At 41.6% G+C, this 18709-nt stretch overlaps 1 long non-coding RNA gene across 1 annotated transcript in view; it reads right to left on the bottom strand.

Moving 5' to 3' along the window:
* The window catches only part of LOC134810090 (uncharacterized), a 50219-nt gene that overhangs the window by 24849 nt on the left and 6661 nt on the right, over positions 1-18709 (bottom strand). The gene's annotated exons all lie outside the window — the stretch shown is intronic.

Genomic DNA, 18709 nt, shown 5'->3' with positions numbered 1-18709 from the left:
AAATATATATTAATATATATTTGTTATTTAAGGTAAAATACATAGATGCTCTTTAAAAAATATAGACAACAAGCTGAACACAGTGGCATTAGCCTGTAGACCCTGCTATTAGGGAGGCTGAGGAAAAAGGATCATTTGAGGCCAGAAGTTTGAGGCTGAGGTTGTTGCATACTGTGATCATGCCTGTGAATAGCTATCATACTCCAGCCTGGGCAACATAGCAAGAACCCATCTCTAAATATATAAAAAAAAAAAAAGAGAAATGGTAGTGTACAATACAAACTATTTATTCTACATCTTGCTTTTCTTATTAATATTTGTTATGTTAGTAAATATAGCGCTATCTCCATTCATCCCAATGGCTACATAACATTCCATCATCATTACCATACATCAGTATGTACCAACATGTATCAGTACCATAGGTTATTTAACCAGTTCCTTTTTCATGGATATTTAGGTCGTTTACAATATTTTAGCATTAGATACGTGTTGCAATGACTATCCTTATGCACATATGATTTTGCAAGTCCAAGCCTATTTATAGGGTAAATGTAGAGACATAGAATTGCTGAGTTGAAGAATATGTAATATGCATACATTTAATTTTGACATGCGTTGCCAAAATGCTCTCCATAGAGGTATTCCCAACTCACATTCCCACCAGCAGTATATGAGAGTTTCTATTTCCCCACACAACACCATTTGAATTTATCCAGTCTGTAGGTGGAATACAGTGTTTCTACAGTTTTTATTTGAATTGACAATATTTTAAATACAGAGTATTTCATTTTTTAAAGAAAAGGATTTCCAACTTCTCTTGAAAAATCTGAAATGTATCAACTCTGGATCCACTTTCCACAGCTGAATAGTGACTACTTTCCTTAGGCAAGGTATATGCAGTCAATATTGTCCTTCCTCCACACACACACAATCTCATATTCATCCCTGACACTGAAGCCAAGAGCCAGTTGCTATTCATCATTTTCCAATGCAGCCCCATTTACTAATCTATATTACCTTACTGGCTTCAGATATTTGAATTTTCAGCCAGGCTGAAGATAAATTAATAATAAAAGAGAAAACAAATGAAACAAGAAGTAGAATAGATAGACAGAATATTGAGTGAATATGAAAGAAAGATATGTTAACATAGTTCATGAGTAACAAATTTAAGGCTCTTCTGGTCTCCCATCCTCCTGGAATTTATCAGGTTATATCCACAAACTTAATACAACATTGAATAACTTTATGTCTCTGGCACAAACATGCCAGAGTAACATTTTGAGAATCTTGAGGATGACTCTGGTTGTGAATCTAATTTTAGCAATAACCTTGGCCCTGACCTTCTAGAAGGCAAATACCTTCTATATATTCAGGTACAGAAAGCATCACATTCCTTTATTTCCTTATATCAAATTAAATTTGGAGTTATGCCCACACTCGCTATGGAATTAAAAACAGCAGATATTAGTTATCATGGGGAGGCAAGAGAGAAGGGTCTCCCTGGGGTGGGTGAATGCTGCCCTGATAACTTGGAGAAGGACTCTAGTCTGTGCTCTATCATCTTCTAAACCTGGGATGTTCATAGATGACCAGCAGCCCATTTCCTTCATGGCAATTATGAGCACTGGAAGCTTTCACCATGATTCTCAAAGCTACAGCATCCATGCACTTTCTGGAAGAGTCCTTCCTCCTACACCCTTGGCTCCACAAGGGGTAATGTGCACCCTGTCACCACACCACTGGGAAGCTACCTGGTGGAGATAAGCCACATTTATCTGTTCAACTCCAAAATCCAGTTTTGGTGCTTTCTTCCTCTGAGATAATCCAGTTTACTTTTCTCCTGTCTAACCAGACGCGGAAAGAGAAGTTCTAACTCAGGCCTTTAAAAACAAATTGCTGGCCTCTCCTCTCTTGTTTGGGGAAAGGAGATGCTTTACTCTTCCCTTTTCAATTCACAGTGGGGAAAAAAACACCACTTTAGATTTTATTTTCTTAAAAACATTTAGTCTGCTACTTAAGAGGGAAAGTTCTGCAAATCCTGCTATTTAAGAGTAGATTAGAAAGCCAGGTATGGTGCCTCATGCCTGTAATCCCAGCACTTTGGGAGGCTGAGGAGGGAGGATCATTTGGGCTAGGAGTGAGCAGCCTGGGCAACATAGCAAGACCTCACTCATCTCTACTAAAAAATAAAACAAACAGTTTTTAAATAAAGGGTGATTAGATCTACTCTAGATTGAACCATATAAGAGATTTGCTCCTAGATTAACCAGGCCAACCTAGAGAATAATTAAATTGCCATAAATGAACCCAACTATTAAAACGTCTCTGAGACCTTTTTCTACACAATTACTTATAGAAATACATCTGGTCTGGATCTGAGTCCCACCATCATAGGGTATTAGCCATGTACTAATCTCTTCCATGCTGACCTGCCATTTAACCCATTTTCTCCATGAATTTGAAATGATCTCTTTGGAGTACAAAGAGAGTTATATTTATTATCCTCAAGCTTTCAGTTGAAGGGAAGGATGGAGGAGGTGAGGGAGGACAGTTAGATTCAGGTTCAATTAAAATTTGAAAGCAGATATGAAAGTTAGACTAAATCATCATTCATACAGATTTACCTTCTTCCCCTACTGACAGACAGCCAAATAAATATGTATCTGAATACGTCTTCCTTTCTTGTAATAAACTTAGCTACAGGGAAATAATTACCATTGCAAAGAATAGAGATATATGAAGCAGTTTTCCTGCTTATATAAGATCTCAGCAATTAATCACAATCAGAAAATTTGCTTATTGTATTTTTCTCTCAATATTTTGTAACTTGTCTAATAAATCTGAAATGTTTAGCAGAGTGTCGTGCCATGCACCTGTAATCCCACCTATCTGGGGGGCTGAGGAGGAAGGATTGCTTGAGACCAGGAGTTCGAATACAGTTTTGACAACATAGCAAGACCCTGTTTCTAAACACTTAATAATAATACTCTGAAATTTTTTAGACAAAAATAAGGTATTTCCAGTCACTAAAAATATATAAAGTACTACATCTAAATGAGATTTAGTTATAAAACTAGCTGACTTTCCAAAGTCCCCTTACTGTGACTGCATCAGAGATGAATGCAGAGAGCAGGAATCTTGATTATTTCATGTGGGAGAAGGGTCAAGCCTCTATAAAAGCTCTGTACCTTGCCCTGTCAAGTGTGTGCTTGCCTCCAGAATTCAAACTTTGGAAATATAATTAAGTAATTAGGTTGGATTTGCACTGATAAGAGTTTTTGTTTTGTCTTTGTTTTTCTTTATAGAAACAGGGTCTCGTTCTGTCATGCAGACTGGAGTGGAGTGGCATGATCATAGCTCACTGCTGCCTGGAACTCCTGGGCTCAAGTGATCCTCTCACCTCAGCCTCCCGAGTAGCTGTGACTACAGGCAGGTGCCACCATGCCTGGCCCCTGACAGAAACTTTAAGAAGGCATTTAGTATTATGACGAGAGGCTTTTGCACTGATTTCATGCAAAATGGCAACAGATAATTTGTACAGAGTACAGTTTTCCAGAAATAAAGTTGTTCTTAAATGAGAATGATGTCATACTAAAGCCATATATCAAGGACAAGTGCCCAACATGTGGTCTGTGAAAAGGAAGCTCATTATAGGTTTTATGTGATGAGTCACCACAGTTACAGTCACTGGACAATGTCTTCAGTGAAAATTTTGAATAGACTTTCCAGTTCATGGAAATTTTTGGCACCTTTTATACATAAAACGTTGCAGATTTCTCCATGACCCAGTTTTTTGTTGTTGTGTTGTTTTGTTTTGTATGGATTCAGCCCAGAACTTCTAGAGAGAGCAGGGCTTCCCTCCACCATTCCATGCTGCTGCTTCCTCTGTTCTTTCTCTGTCTTTTTGACACCATTTGCTTTCTACCTCCCATGTATTCCTCATATCTTACCTGTTTAAAAGTGAAGTTAACGTTTTCATTACCAAAAACAAACAAAACCAAAAGATAAAGCTTTCCAGTTACTTCAGTGAGAGCTTGCCAAGAGAGTAAGGGAGTTGCACGAGTTCAGTCCTACCTCTTGAACATTTTCAGTGGCTCTTCATCACCTACCTGTATTTTTTAAAATTAATTTCCTCAGCCTAGTATTCAAAGTTCTTTATGCCCCACCCTAGTAGCTCACTCTAAACTTACTCCTATTACTCTCAAATCATTGCTATATAAGAAGTTTCTGGCCAGGTGCAGTGGTTCATGCCTATAATCCCAGCACTTTGGGAAGCCAAGGCACGCTGTTCACTTCAGGCCAGGAGTTTTGAGACCAGCCTGGCCAAGATAATAAAATCCCATCTCTAAAAAAAAAAAAAAAGTAAAAATAAAATATTATGGGTTCAATTGTATCCTGCAATAAACATACGTTGAAGTCCTAACCCCTAATACCTCAGAATCTTCCCATGTTTGGAAATAGAGTTTTCACAGAGGTAACCAAGTTAAAATGAGGTCATTAAGGTGGAAATTTGGACACAGAGACAGACACGAACAGAAGGAAGATGATGTAAAGGCAGGGAGAACATCATGTGAAGAAGGAGGATTGAAGTGACACATCTGCAAGCAAAGGAATGCCACAGATTGCCAGCAAACCCAGAAGCTAGGAAGAGGCAAGGAAGGATTCTTCTGAAGCTTTCGGAGGAAGCATGGCCCGGCCAACACCTTGATTTCTGATTTCTAAACTGTGAGATAATACTTTTCTACTGTTTTAAGCCACCTAGCTCTCCAGTATTTTTTGTTGTTACAGCAAACTTAGGAAACTAATACAACTGCCACATTTTAAGCTTCTGTTGATATTACTTCTTCTGCTTCTATTTCTCCCCTTTTTGCTCTTTAAAAAAGTTCTATTCATTTTTAGAAGCCCAGTCACATCTTACTTTCCTCTGTTGCCACTGTCTCTTTTAAAAACTGGGCCAGGCACAGTGGCTCACACCTGTAATCCCAGCACTTTGGGAGGCCGAGATGGGCAGATCACTTGAGGTCAGGAATTCTAGAACAGCCTGGCCAACATGGTGAAACCTTGTCTCTACTAAAAAATACAAAAAAAAAAAAAAAAAAAAATTAGCTGGGAGTGGTCGTGGGTGCCTGTAATTCCAGCTACTCAGGAGGCTGAGGCAGGAGAATCGCTTGAACCCAGGAGGCAGAGGTTGCAGCAGTGAGCAGAGATCTAGCCACTACACTCCAGCCTAGGCAACAGAGTGAGACTACATCTTAAAAAAGAATAAAAAGTAAAAATAATTATTCCTTGAAATTTGAACTCCTATATCATTTCTTGTATTCTTAGTACTAATGATTTGTTATATTCTGTGGGTTATGAGGTTTAAAAAGCAATACATACCCTTGTATGTATATATTCTCTTCCTCAGTCTAGGCTTTAAACAGAGAATATGTCTTATCTGTTGATATTTAATAGGTTAGCAATGACATAAGTGTAAGTACTCAATAAATATTTTTAGTGACATTATGCTATTATCTCCTAATTGGTAAATACACTTGAATAATTTAGTAAAACATAAAAAACACCAATGACTTTCATTATTAGAAAGATGATCTAATTTTAATGAATCTTAATTATATAAATAATATATATGATGGTGCAGCATTTTTCTCCCAATCATCATTATATGTTATGAGGTTTAAAAAGCAAACAATCTATTCATTCATTCTTATATTCCACTTTATCGATTTAATATATCATCATAGAAACATTTTCTCTACTTTTGTATGTTTATGCTTTGTTTAATAAATAATATTGAAATCATAGTATGCATTCAATATTTTGTTCCACTTTATTCATTTAAAATATATTGTACTCTGAGAAAGTTATATATTAACCAATTATTCAAAAGCATTTTATTGGTTATATAACATTTTATTCATATAGGTACACCATAATTTATTTAACGGTTCTCTATGGTTATTTAAACGGTTGTAATCTTTACTCTTATAATTTCATGAAGATTATCTTTGCTCATATATCCTTGATAGTATCTGATATGGTTTGGATATTTGTCCCTCCAAATGTCATGTTGAAATACAATGCCCAATGTTAGAGGTGGGGCCTGGTGAGATGTGTTTGGGTCATGGGGGTGGACCCGTCATGCCATGTACTGTACTCATGATAGTAAGTGAGTTATAATGAAAATATGGTTGTTTAAAAGTATGTGGCACCTCCCCAACCTCTTTCTTGCTCCCACTCTCACCATGAGATGCCAGTACCCCTTTGCCTTTCACAATGATTGTAAGCTTCCTGAGGACCTCACCAGAAGCAGATACTAGCACCATGCTTCTTGTATGGTCTGTAGTGTACAGTGAATCAATTAAACTTCTTTTCTTTATAAATTACTCAGTCTCAGGTAAATTTTTATAGCAATACAAAACTAATAAAGAAAATTGGTACCAAAACTAGAGTGTTGGCTGGGTGCAGTGGCTCACACCTGTAATCCCAACATTTTGGGAGGCCAAGATGAGTGGATCACTTGAGGTCAGGGGTTCAAGACCAGCCTGGCCAACATGGTGAAACCCCATCTCTACCAAAAATACAAAAATTAGCCAGGTGTGGTGGTAGGTGCCTGTAATCCCAGCTATTACAGGGGAGTTAAGGCAGGATGATTGCTTGAGACCGGGAGGCAGAGGTTGCAGTGAGCTGAGATCATGCCACTGCACTCCAGCCTGGGTGACAGAGTGAGACTCTGTCTAAAAATAAAAATAAAAATAAAAAATATGGTGTTGCTTTAAAGATACCTGAAAATGTGAAAGTGGCTTTGAAACTGGGTAACAGGAGAGGTTGAAGATCTCAGAAGACAAGAAGACAAGGGAAAGTTTGGAACTTCTTAGAGACTTATAGAGTAGTTATAACCAAAATGCTGATAGAAATATAAACAGTGAAGGCCAAGCTAACAAGATCTCAGATGAAAATAAGGAATTTATTTGGAACTGGAATAAAGGTAACCCATGTTACTCCTTAACAAAGAACTTTGCTGCATTGTGTTCATGCCCTAGGGATCTGTGGAAGTTTGAACTTAAGAGTGATGACTTAGGGTATCTGGCAGAAGAAATTTGTCAGGCCTCTGAACCCAAGCTAAGTCATCATATCCCTTGTGACCTGCACGTATACATCCAGATGGCCTGAAGCAACTGAAGATCCACAAAAGAAGTGAAAATAGCCTTAACTGATGACATTCCACCATTGTGATTTGTTTCTGCCCCACCCTAACTGATCAATGTATTTTGTCATCTCCCCCACCCTTAAGAAGGTTCTTTGTAATTCTCCCCACCCTTGAGAATGTACTTTGTGAGATCCACCCCCTGCCAGCAAAACATTGCTCCTAACTCCGCTGCCTATCCCAAAACCTATAGGAACTAATGATAATCCACCACCCTTTGCTGACTCTCTTTTCAGACTTAGCCCACCTGCACCCAGGTGAAATAAACAGCCTTGTTGCTCACACAAAGCCTGTTTGGTGGTCTCTTCACATGGACACGTGAGACACTTGGTGCCGAAGACCCAGGTCAGTGAGACTCCTTCGGGAGACCAGTCCCCTGTCCTCACCCTCACTCCGTGAGGAAATCCACCTATGACCTTGGGTCCTCAGACCAACCAGCCCAAGGAACATCTCATCGATTTTAAATCAGGTAAGCGGCCTCTTTTTACTCTCTTCTGCAACCTCTCTCACTATCCCTCAACCTCTTTCTCCTTTCAGTCTTGGCACCACCCTTCAGTCTCTCCCTTCTCTTAATTTCAATTCCTTTCATTTTCTGGTAGAGACAAAGGAGACACATTTTATCTGTGGACCCAAAACTCCAGTGCGACCCGGGAAGGCAGCCTTCCCTTGCTATTTAATCATTGCAGGGATGCCTGCCTGATTATTCACCCATGTTTCAGAGGTGTCTGACCATGTGGGGATGCCTGCCTTGGTCTTTCACCTTTAGCAGCAAGCACCACTTTTCTGGGGGGCAAGCACCACCCGACCCCTTCTGTCCGTGTCTCTACCCCTTCTCCACTTTCCTGGGGGGCAAGCACCCCCCACCCCTTCTCTCCGTGTCCCCACCCCTTCTCCCCTTTCCTGGGAGGCAAGCACCCCCCACCCCTTCTCCCCATGTCTCCACCCATTCTCTCCATGTCTGTACCTTTCTTTTTAAACTTACCTCCTTTACTATGGGCAAACTTCTGCCCTCCACTCCCCTTTCTTCTCCCTAAGCCTGTGTTCTCAAGAGCTTAAAACCTCTTCAATTCTCACCTGACCTAAAACTTACATGCCTTATTTTCTTCTGCAATACCACTTGGCCCCAATACAAACTGAATAATGGTTCTAAATGGCCAGAAAATAGCACTTTTGATTTCTCCATCCTACAAGATCTAGATAATTTTTGTCAAAAAAATGGGCAAATTGTCTGAGGTGCCTGACGTCCAGGCATTCTTTTACACATTGGTCCCTCCCTAGTCTCTGCTCCCAATGCGACTTGTCCCAAATCTTTCTTCTTTCTCTCCTGTCTGTTCCTTCAGTCTCCACCCCAAGCTCTGAATCCTGTGAATCTTCCTTTTCTACTGACCTATCTGACCTCTTACCTCCTCCCCAGACTGCTCCACCTCAGGTTTCTCCCCGCCAGGCTGAATCAGGCTCCAGCTCTTCTTCAGCCTCTGCTCCCCTACCCTATAATCCTTCTATTACCTCCCCTCCCCACACCTGGTCTGGCTTACAGTTTCTTTCCTCGACTAGCCCTCCCCCACCTGCCCAACAATTTCCCCTTAAAGAGGTGGCTGGAGCTAAAGGCATAGTCAAGGTTAATGCTCCTTTTTTCTTTATCTGACGTCTCCCAAATCAGTTAGCATTTAGGCTCTTTTTCATCAAATATAAAAACCCAGCCCAGTTCATGGCCTGTTTGGCAACAACCCTTAGATGCTTTATGGTCCTAGACCCCAGAGGAAGGCCGTCTTATTCTCAGTATGCACTTTATTACCCAATCCACTCCCGACATTAGAAAAAGCTCCAAAAAATTAGATTCCGGCCCTCAAACCCCACAACAGGACTTAATCAACCTCGCCTTCAAGGTGTACAGTAATAGAGTAGAGGCAGCCAAGTAGCAATGTATTTCTGAGTTGCAATTCCTTGCCTCCACTGTGAGAAAAACCCCAAGCACATCTCCAGCACACAAGAACTCCAAATGCCTGAACCGCAGCTGCCAGGGATTCCTCCAGAAGCTCCTCCCCAAGGAGTTCCTTTCAAGTGCCAGAAATCTGGCCACTGGGCCAAGGAATGCCCGCAGCCCAGGATTCCTCCCAAGCTGTGTCCCATCTGTGTGGGACCCCACTGAAAATCGGACTGTTCAACTCACCTGGCAGTCACTTCCAGAGCCCCTGGAACTTTGGCCCAAGGCTCTCTGACTGACTCCTTCCCAGATCTACTTGGCTTAGCTGCTGAAGACTGATGCTGACTGATCCCCTCAGAAGCCCCCAGACCATCACGGACACCAAGCTTTGGGTAACTCTTACAGTGGAGGGTAAGTCTGTCCCCTTCTTAATCAATACAGAGGCTACCCACTCCACATTACTTTCTTTTCAAGGGCCTGTTTCCCTTGCCCCCATAACTCTTGTGGGTATTGACAGCCAGGCTTCTAAACCCCTTAAAAACTCCCTCACTCTGGTGCCAACTTGGACAACATTCTTTTATGCACTCTTTTTTAGTTATCCCCACCTGCTTAGCTCCCTTATTAGGTCAAGACATTTTAACTAAATATTCCCAGGCTACAGCCACACCTCATTGCCACCTTTTGCCCCAGTTCAAAGCCTCCTTCGCATCCTCCTCTCATATCTCTCCACCTTAACCCCCACAAGTATGGGATACCTCTACTCCTTCCTTGGTGACAAATCATGCACCCCTTACCATCCCATTAAAACCTAATAACCCTTACCCCGCTCAGTGCCAACATCCCATCCCACAGCACACTTTAAAAGGATTAAAGCCTGTTATCACTTGTATGTTACAGCGTGGCCTTTTAAAGCCTATAAACTCTCCTTACAATTCCCCCATTGTACCTGTCGAAAAACCGGACAAGTCTTACAGGTTAGTTCAGGATCTGTGCCTTATCAACTAAATTGTTTTGCCTATCCACCCCATGGTGCCAAACCCATATACTCTCCTATCCTCAATACCTCCCTCCACAACCCATTATTCTGTTCTGGATCTCAAACATGCTTTCTTTACTATTCCTTTGCACCTTTCATCGCAGCCTCTCTCCACTTTCACTTGGACTGACCCTGACACCCATCAGGCTCAGCAAATTACCTGGGCCATACTGCCCAAGGCTTCACAGACAGCCCCCATTACTTCAGTCAAGCCCAAATTTCTTCCTCATCTGTTATCTATCTCGGCATAATTCTCATGAAAACACACGTGCTCTCCCTGCTGATCATGTCCAGCTAATCTCCCAAACCCCAATCCCTTTTACAAAACAACAACTCCTTTCCTTCCTAGGCATGGTTAGGTACTTCCACCTTTGGGTACCTAGTTTTACCGTCCTGACTAAACCATTATGTAAACTCACAAAAGCAAACCTAGCTGACCCCACAGATCCTAAATCCTTTTGCCACTCCTCTTTCCGTTACTTAAAAACAGCCCTAGAAGCGGCCCCCATGCTGGCTCTCCCTAACTCATCCCAACCCTTTTCATTACACACAGCCAAAGTACAGGGCTGCGCAGTCAAAATTCTTACACAAGAGCCGGGACCGTGCCCTGTAGTCTTTCTGTCCAAACAACTTGACCTTACTGTTTTAGGCTGGCCCCCACCTGACTGTATCTCTCTGATCCACCTGACATTCACTCCATTTCCCTGTATTTCCTTCTTTCATGTTCCTCACCCAGATCACACTTGGCTTATTGATGGCAGTTCCACCAGGCCTAATCTCCACATACCAGAAAAGGCAGGCTATGCTATAGTATCTTCCACATCTATCATTCAGGCTACTGCTCTGCCCCCCTCCAATACCTCTCAGCAAGCCAAACTCATTGCCTCAACTCGAGCCCTCACTCTTGCAAAGGAATTACGTGCCAATATTTATACTGACTCTAAATGTGCCTTCCATATCCTGCACCACCATGCTGTTATATGGGCAGAAAGAAATTTCCTCACTATGCAAGGGTCCTCCATCATTAATGCCTCTTTAATAAAAACTCTTCTCAAGGCCGCTTTACTTCCAAAGGAAGCTGGAGTCATTCACTGCAAGGCCCATCAAAAGGCATCAGATCCCATTGCTCAGGGCAATGCTATAAGGTAGCTAAAAAGCAGCTAGCATTCCAACTTCTATCCCTCGCGGCAGTTTTTCTCCTTCTCATCTGGCCACTCCCACCTACTACCCCGCTGAAATTTCCACCTATCAATCTCTTCCCACACAAGGCAAATGGTTCTTGGACCAAGGAAAATATCTCCTTCCAGCCTCACAGGCCTATTCTATTCTGTCATCATTTCATAACCTCTTCCATGTAGGTTACAAGCCGCTAGCCTGCCTCTTAGAACCTCTCATTTCCTTTCCATCATGGAAATCTATCCTCAAGGAAATCACTTCTCAGTTGTTCCATCTGCTATTCTACTACTCCTCAGGAATTGTTCGAGCTGCTTCCCTTCCCTACACATCAAGCTCGGGGATTTGCCCCCACCCAGGACTGGCTAATTGACTTTACTCACATGCGTCAAGTCAGGAAACTAAAATACTCTCGGTCTGGGTAGACACTTTCACTGGGTGGGTAGAGGCCTTTCCCGCAGGGTCTGAGAAGGCCACCACGGTCATTTCTTCCCTTCTGTCAGACATAATTCCTCGGTTTGGCCTTCCCACCTCTATACAGTCTGATAACGGACCGGCCTTTATTAGTCAAATCACCCAAGCAGTTTCTTAGGCTCTTGGTATTTAGTGGCTCCTGGTTTTACCTCAAATCGCCACTCTTAAGTCTCTCTTGAAGTGGATAGAAGATCTTCAGTGGCAAGGTACCCTCCAGTACTTTCACCCTGATGAAGTCCTATTCTTTACTTTTATACTCACTCTTATTCTGGTTCCCTTTCTTATGCCATCCTCTACCTCTCCCCAGCTATCTCCACCACACTATCAATCTCACTCTCTCCTACCCATTTCTAATCCTTCTTTAACAAACAGTTGCTGGCTTTGCATTTCTCTTTCCTCCAAAATCTCCAAGGCCTTGACTTACTCACTGCTAAAAAAAAGAGGACTCTGTATATTTTTAAATGAAGAGTGTTGTTTTTACCTAAATCAATCTGGCCTGGTATATGACAACATAAAAAAACTCAAGGATAGAGCCCAAAAACTCACCAACCAAGCAAACAATAATGTTGAACTCCCCTGGACACTCTCTAATTGGATGTCCTGGGTACTCCCAATTCTTAGTCCTTTAATACCTATTTTTCTGCTACTTTTATTCAGACCTTGTGTCTTTTGTTTAGTTTCTCAATTCATACAAAACCACATCTAGGCCATCACCAATAATTCTATATGACAAATGCTTCTTCTAACAACCCCACAATATCACCCCTTACCACAAAATCTTCCTTCAGCTTAATCTTTCCCACTCTAGGTTCCCACGTCACCCCTAGTTCCGCTTGCAGCAGCCCTGAGAAACATTGCCTATTATCTCTTCATACCACCCCCAAAAATTTTCGCCACCTCAACACTTTACCACTATTTCATTTTATTTTTCTTATGAATATAAGAAGACAGGAATGTCAGGCCTCTGAGCCCAGCTAAGCTGTCATATCCCCTGTGACCTGCACAAATACATCCAAATGGCCTAAAGCAACTGAAGATCCACAAAAGAAGTGAAAATAGCCTTAACTGATGACAATCCACCATTGTGATTTGTTTCTGCCCCACCCTAACTGATCAATGTACTTTGTCATCTCCCCCACCCTTAAGAAGGTTCTTTGTAATTCTCCCCACCCTTGAGAATGTACTTTGTGAGATCCATCCCCTGCCCTCAAAACATTGCTCCCAATTCCACTGCCTATCCCAAAATCTATAAGAACTAATGATAATCCACCACCCTTTGCTGACTCTCTTTTCAGACTCAGCCAACCTGCACCCAGGTGAAATAAACAGCCTTGTTGCTCACACAAAGCCTGTTTGGTGGTCTCTTCACACGGACGCATGAGACAAAATTTCTAAGTAACAAAGCATTCACAGTGTGGCCTGACTGCTTCTACCAACCTATGTTCAGATACAGGAGCAAAGAAATGGCTTAAAGTTGGAAATTATATTAATATGAATGGGAAGCAGAGCATAAAAGTTTGGAAAATTTGTAGCCTAACCATGTAGTAGGAAAAAAAAAAGCCCATTTTCAGGGGAAGAATCCAAGTGGCTGTGGAGCAACCACTTGCTAAAGAAATTAGCATGACTGAAAGTGAGCCAAGTGCTAATCTGCAAGACAATGGAAAAAAGGCCTTGAAGGCATTTCAGAGACCTTTAAGGCAGCTCCTCCCATCACAGGCCACAAGGACACTGTGCAGCCTGGGGACACAGCTCCCTGCATCTAGGCAACTTCAGCTCCAATCTCTGCTCAAAGGGCCCCAAATACAGCTCAGTCCACCACTCCAGAGGGTGCAAGCCATAAGTTTTGCCAGCCTCCATGTGGTTTTAAGCCTGCAGGTAAACAGCGTAAAAGTGAAAGATGCTTAGCAACTTCCCCCTCGATTTCAGCGATATATTGGAAAGCAATGTACTGGAAAGCCAGAGTGCCTGGCAGAAGCCTGCCACAATGTGGGGCCCCACACAGAGAAATTTACTAGGGCAGTGCAAAGGAGAAATGTGGGGTCAGAGCCCACACAGAGTCCCCACTGGGGACTGCCTAGTAGAGCCGTGGGAAGGGGGCCACTATCCTCTAGACCTTAGAATGGTAGAGCCACTTGTGTAGCTTGTGCCCTGGCACCTGGAAAAGACACAATCTCTCAACTCCAGCCTTTGAGAGCAGTTGTGGGGACTGCAGCCTGCAGAGGCACAGGGGTGGAGCTGCCAAAAGGCTTGGGAGACCACTCCTTGCACCAGTGTGCTCTGGATGCAGTTCATGGAGTGAAAGGAGATTATTTTGGAGCTTTAAGATTTAATGACTATTCTGCTGAGTTTCAGATCTGCATGGGCTCTGATGCCCCTTTCTTTTGACCAGTTTCTCCCTTTTGGAAGGCAATGTTTATCCAATGCCTCTACCCCCATTGTATCTTGCAAGTAAATTATTTGTCTTTGATTTCACAGGCTCATAGGTGGACATAACTCATCTCCAGATAAGACTTCGGGCTTTGGGACTTTTGAGTTGGGGCTGAAGTGAGTTGAGACTTCGGAGGACCAATGTCATTTTGGGAGAAGGGATAATTGTGTTTTGAAATGTGAGAAGTACATGAGATTTGGGGTGCCAGGGTGGAATAATATGGTTTGCATAGTTTTCCCTTCCAAGTCTCATGTTAAAATTTAATCCCCAGTGTTGGAGATCAGGCCTGGTTGGAGGTGTTTGGGTCATGGTTGTTAATCTTATAGCTTTGTGCTGTCCTCACAATAGTGAATGAGTTCTCGTGAGATTTGGCTATTGTTGTTTTTTTGTTTGTTTGTTTGTTTTTGAGATGGAGTCACACAGGCTGGAGTGCAGTGACACAATCTTGGCTCATTGCAGCCTCCACCTCCCCGATTCAAGCAATTCTCGTGCTTCAGCCTCCCAAGTAGCTGGGACTACAGGTGTGTGCCACCATGTTCAGTTAATTTTATATTTGGTTGTTTAAAAGCATGTGGTACCTCCCCTACTTTCTTGCTCCCACTGTCACCATGTGAGATGGTGGTTACCCCTTCAACTTCAGTCATGATTGTAAGCTACCTGAGGCTCACCAAAAGCAGATGCTTGTATCATGCTTCTTGTATGGTCTGAAGAACTGTGAACCAATTAAACCCCTTCTCTTTATAAATTACCCAATCTCAGGTTTTTTTTTATAGCAATGCAAAACTGACTAATACAGTATCTAAGATTATTTTCTTGAGTAAATTTTTGGAAAAGGAATTAGTAGGTCAAAGAGTATGAATATATTTGTATTGACACAGGTTCTTGACATGGGTCCCCAAATTGTTCCTCATAACTGGTTATTCTTATTTGAAATCCATCAGCAGTGTATGAAAAGTGCCTATCACCCATAAGCTTAAAACATTTTAGCATTATGTATTTTTTTTTTTTTTTTTGAGATAAGGTCTTGCTCTGTCACCCAGGCTGGAGTGCAATGGCATGATCTCAGCTCACCGCAACCTCCACCTCCTGGGTTCAAGCAATTCTCCCACCTCAGCCTCCCAGGTAGCTGGGACTACAGGGGCATGCCACCACACCCAGCTAATTTTTGTATTTTTAGTAGAGATGGGGTTTCACCATGTTGGCCAGTCTGGTCTTGAACTCCTGACCTCAGCTGATCTGCCGCCTCGGCCTCCCAAAGTGCTGGGATTACAGGCGTGAGCCACCGCACCCAGTCTTGATATTATAAATTTTAATGGCAGTATGATATATAAAATTGTCATACTGATGTATTTGTCTGTTTTCGTGCTGCTGATAAAGGCATACCAGATACTGGGCGATTTACAAAAGAAAGAACTTTATTGGACTCACAGTTCCACATGGCTGGGGAGGCCTCAAAATCATGGTGGAAGGGGGAGCAAGTCACGTCTTACATGGATGGAAGCAGGCAAAGAGAGCTTGTGCAGGAAAACACCCCCTTATAATAACCATCAGATCTCATGAGACTTACTATCACAAGAATGGCACAGGAAAGACCTGCCCTCTTGATTCAATTACCTCCCACTGTTTCCTTCCCACAACATGTGGGAATTCAAGATGAGATATGGGTGGGGACACAGCCAAACCATATCAACTGGTCCAACAATATTTTGGATTTCCTAAGATTGCAAATGTTTATTAGTGATTTGTATTTTTGTGGATTTTCTGCTTAGGATCTTTTGTCATTTTTCTATTGTAGTATTAGTATTTTTCTTATAGAATAGGGTGTTAGGTAGACTTTTCTACTCTCTTCAATCTAGGCTTAGACTTAAGCTGAAGTCCAGAGGGCCAAGTATCCTACATGCTAAAGAAAGGCATAAAAATGCCATCAAATTTGTGAACAGAGAGTTTTCCCTACCCTCAAGGTTTACTAAATAGCCCTACAGCATCTTCCCACCCCCATCTTCCACTCCATACAAAGCACACTGCTAAGAAGTAGGAAGAATACAATTCAGAGAGTAGTTATTTTGGCTATTCAAGAACTATTTTTGTAGCATTTTTCTAATCCCTCTACCCATTTCTTGAAGTCACTCCCAGTAGCCAGAAACACAGCTTTTGGTGGTACTAGGAATGAAGACATGACCTGGTTGTTTGAAACTATGCAGGACACATTTAATTAAAAAAAAAACCAGCCCGGGCGCGGTGGCTCACGCCTGTAATCCCAGCACTTTGGGAGGCCAAGGCGAGCGGATTACAAGGCCAGGAGTTCAAGACCAGCCTGGCCAACATGGTGAAACCCGTCTCTACTAAAAATACAAAAATTAGCTGGGCATGGTGGCAGGCACCTGTAATCCTAGCTACTCAGGAGGCTGAGGCAGGAGAATTGCTGGAAACCGGAAGGTGGAGGTTGCAGTGAGCCCAGATCATGCCACTGTACTCCAGCCTGGGCAACAAGAGCAAAACTCCAACTCGAAAAATAAAATAAAATAAAAAATAACCAGAAGATTTTGGAATCTGCCCAAGAGTGTGCTAAGGGATGAAAAAGAAATTTCGACACAGCACATTTTCAAACAATAACTAAAAAAAAAAAACTATTTCATTTCTATACCCGAACAAGTACAAATAACTCAATGATCTATTATACTTATTAAAATAATATAAAGTGCTATTTCTGACAGTGTTAATATGTGTTGAAATAGTTTTCTCAATTTGTCTTTTGCCTTTTATTTAAATTTGTTATTCAATATACTGTGTTACATTAAAACTATTGGCCTAACTTGCACTTTAAATGAAACTTTCATGATTTTGTAACATCATGCTTTGAACATTTGGAAAATATTGCATTACTGAGTTATTCAGACCTTCCAAGTAGTGACACATTTCATTGTACAATAAAATAAAATGACAATCACTAATATCACATTAACATTATTTTTAACATCTTAATTGTGAAGTTTTCATGCTCAGAGTACTGGATGGTTTTCTAAAACACTAACTCTTAGTTGAAAGCTTACATTTTTTTTTAATTGATAACAAAATACTGTCAGTTGTTTTCCTTGAGATGACAGTCTTACTGCATTCATTTTTGAGAAAATGTCTGCCAAATATCCAAGTCTGAATAATCCTAATTTGTCTGTCAATTGTTCTTTCAAGTAAAAATAGTGCCCTATGAAAAAAATCAGCTAGTTTGGCCCACAACTTCATCACACAAATGCTTTTCCACAAGACAAATATTGTATTTTTGTACGCAGCAAAAGTGCTATATGAATGACTTATTTGCCACACAGAATATTTAGAAGCCATGTACTAAAGGGTTAATATTTAATCAAATTAGTTGGGCATGGTAGCATTTACTTGTAGTCCCAGCTACTTGGGAAGCTGAGACAGGAGGATCCCTTGAGCCCAGGAATTAGGGTCCAGCCTGGGCAACACAGCAAGATTCCATCTCAAAAAAAAAAATTACTAAGTAATCGTTTTTACTACCTCATCACTATATTCTTGATGTGAAACTACATTTTTTTCTGAGTCCCCAGTGGCCAAGAATCTTATAACTCAGTACAGTTTGGTGCCCCTGCCTTGATTTGTGCTAAGGAGACAGAGGTTTGACCCAGCATTGCTTTTGCATTATCAGTATAAATGTAAACACAAAGAAAATGGCAAGTAATGTCTTAGTTCTGTTTTAAAAATTGTTCTGGCCTTATAGATCCCCTGAAAGGGTCTTGGAGATCCCTATGGTTTCATGGATCATACTTGGAGAAACACTATCATGTGTAATACCATGATAGTGAATGAAATATTCATAGGTTAATTGATGGTGATGCTGACAGACATTTCAGACAAATAACACAAATTTTAAAGCCAAATTTATCCAAAGTGACAGTATATTCAAGAAAATCAACCTGCCAACAGATTGGTAACTGGTCTCCCCGGGGAATCCTGCTCTTTCAGAGGCTCAGCTAGGCTACTGGCCAGGCAAGCACTCAGCAGTGGCATTAATCAGATCAGCCTTGATGAGAGTAAGTTCATGTTGTTGAACCCATGTGTAATCTCCATTCCTGCTGTCAAGGCCACTTTGTTCATAAGCCCTTGAGGAAGCACTTGTAGATGAAGCTGGAAGCTGAATGTTATGCATACAATGGGTCTTCTTGTCTACCTGGTAACTGCAAGACTCTTCAGTCAGTGACCTTTGGTAGGAATTCACATGAGACAAATACTCATATTCTGTCCTTATTCTGGGGGCACATACAAATACCTTTTGCCCAGATCTCCTTATCTTCATTCCTCCAGTTGTGTATCTTTCAAGTCATTGAATTTCCAGTGACAATCACTAGCCACTGTCAATATGATCCATATTTTTGGCCATCTCTCCTTCCAGGCGGAGTGGGCAAGCAGACGGATATACTGCTTGAAGTCCTGCTCAGTAGA

Source organism: Pan troglodytes, chromosome 4 (assembly GCF_028858775.2).
Source record: "Pan troglodytes isolate AG18354 chromosome 4, NHGRI_mPanTro3-v2.0_pri, whole genome shotgun sequence".
Taxonomy (NCBI): domain Eukaryota; kingdom Metazoa; phylum Chordata; class Mammalia; order Primates; family Hominidae; genus Pan; species Pan troglodytes.
Note: the sequence above shows the minus strand (reverse complement) of the source record. Positions and strands in the feature narration are given on the sequence as shown.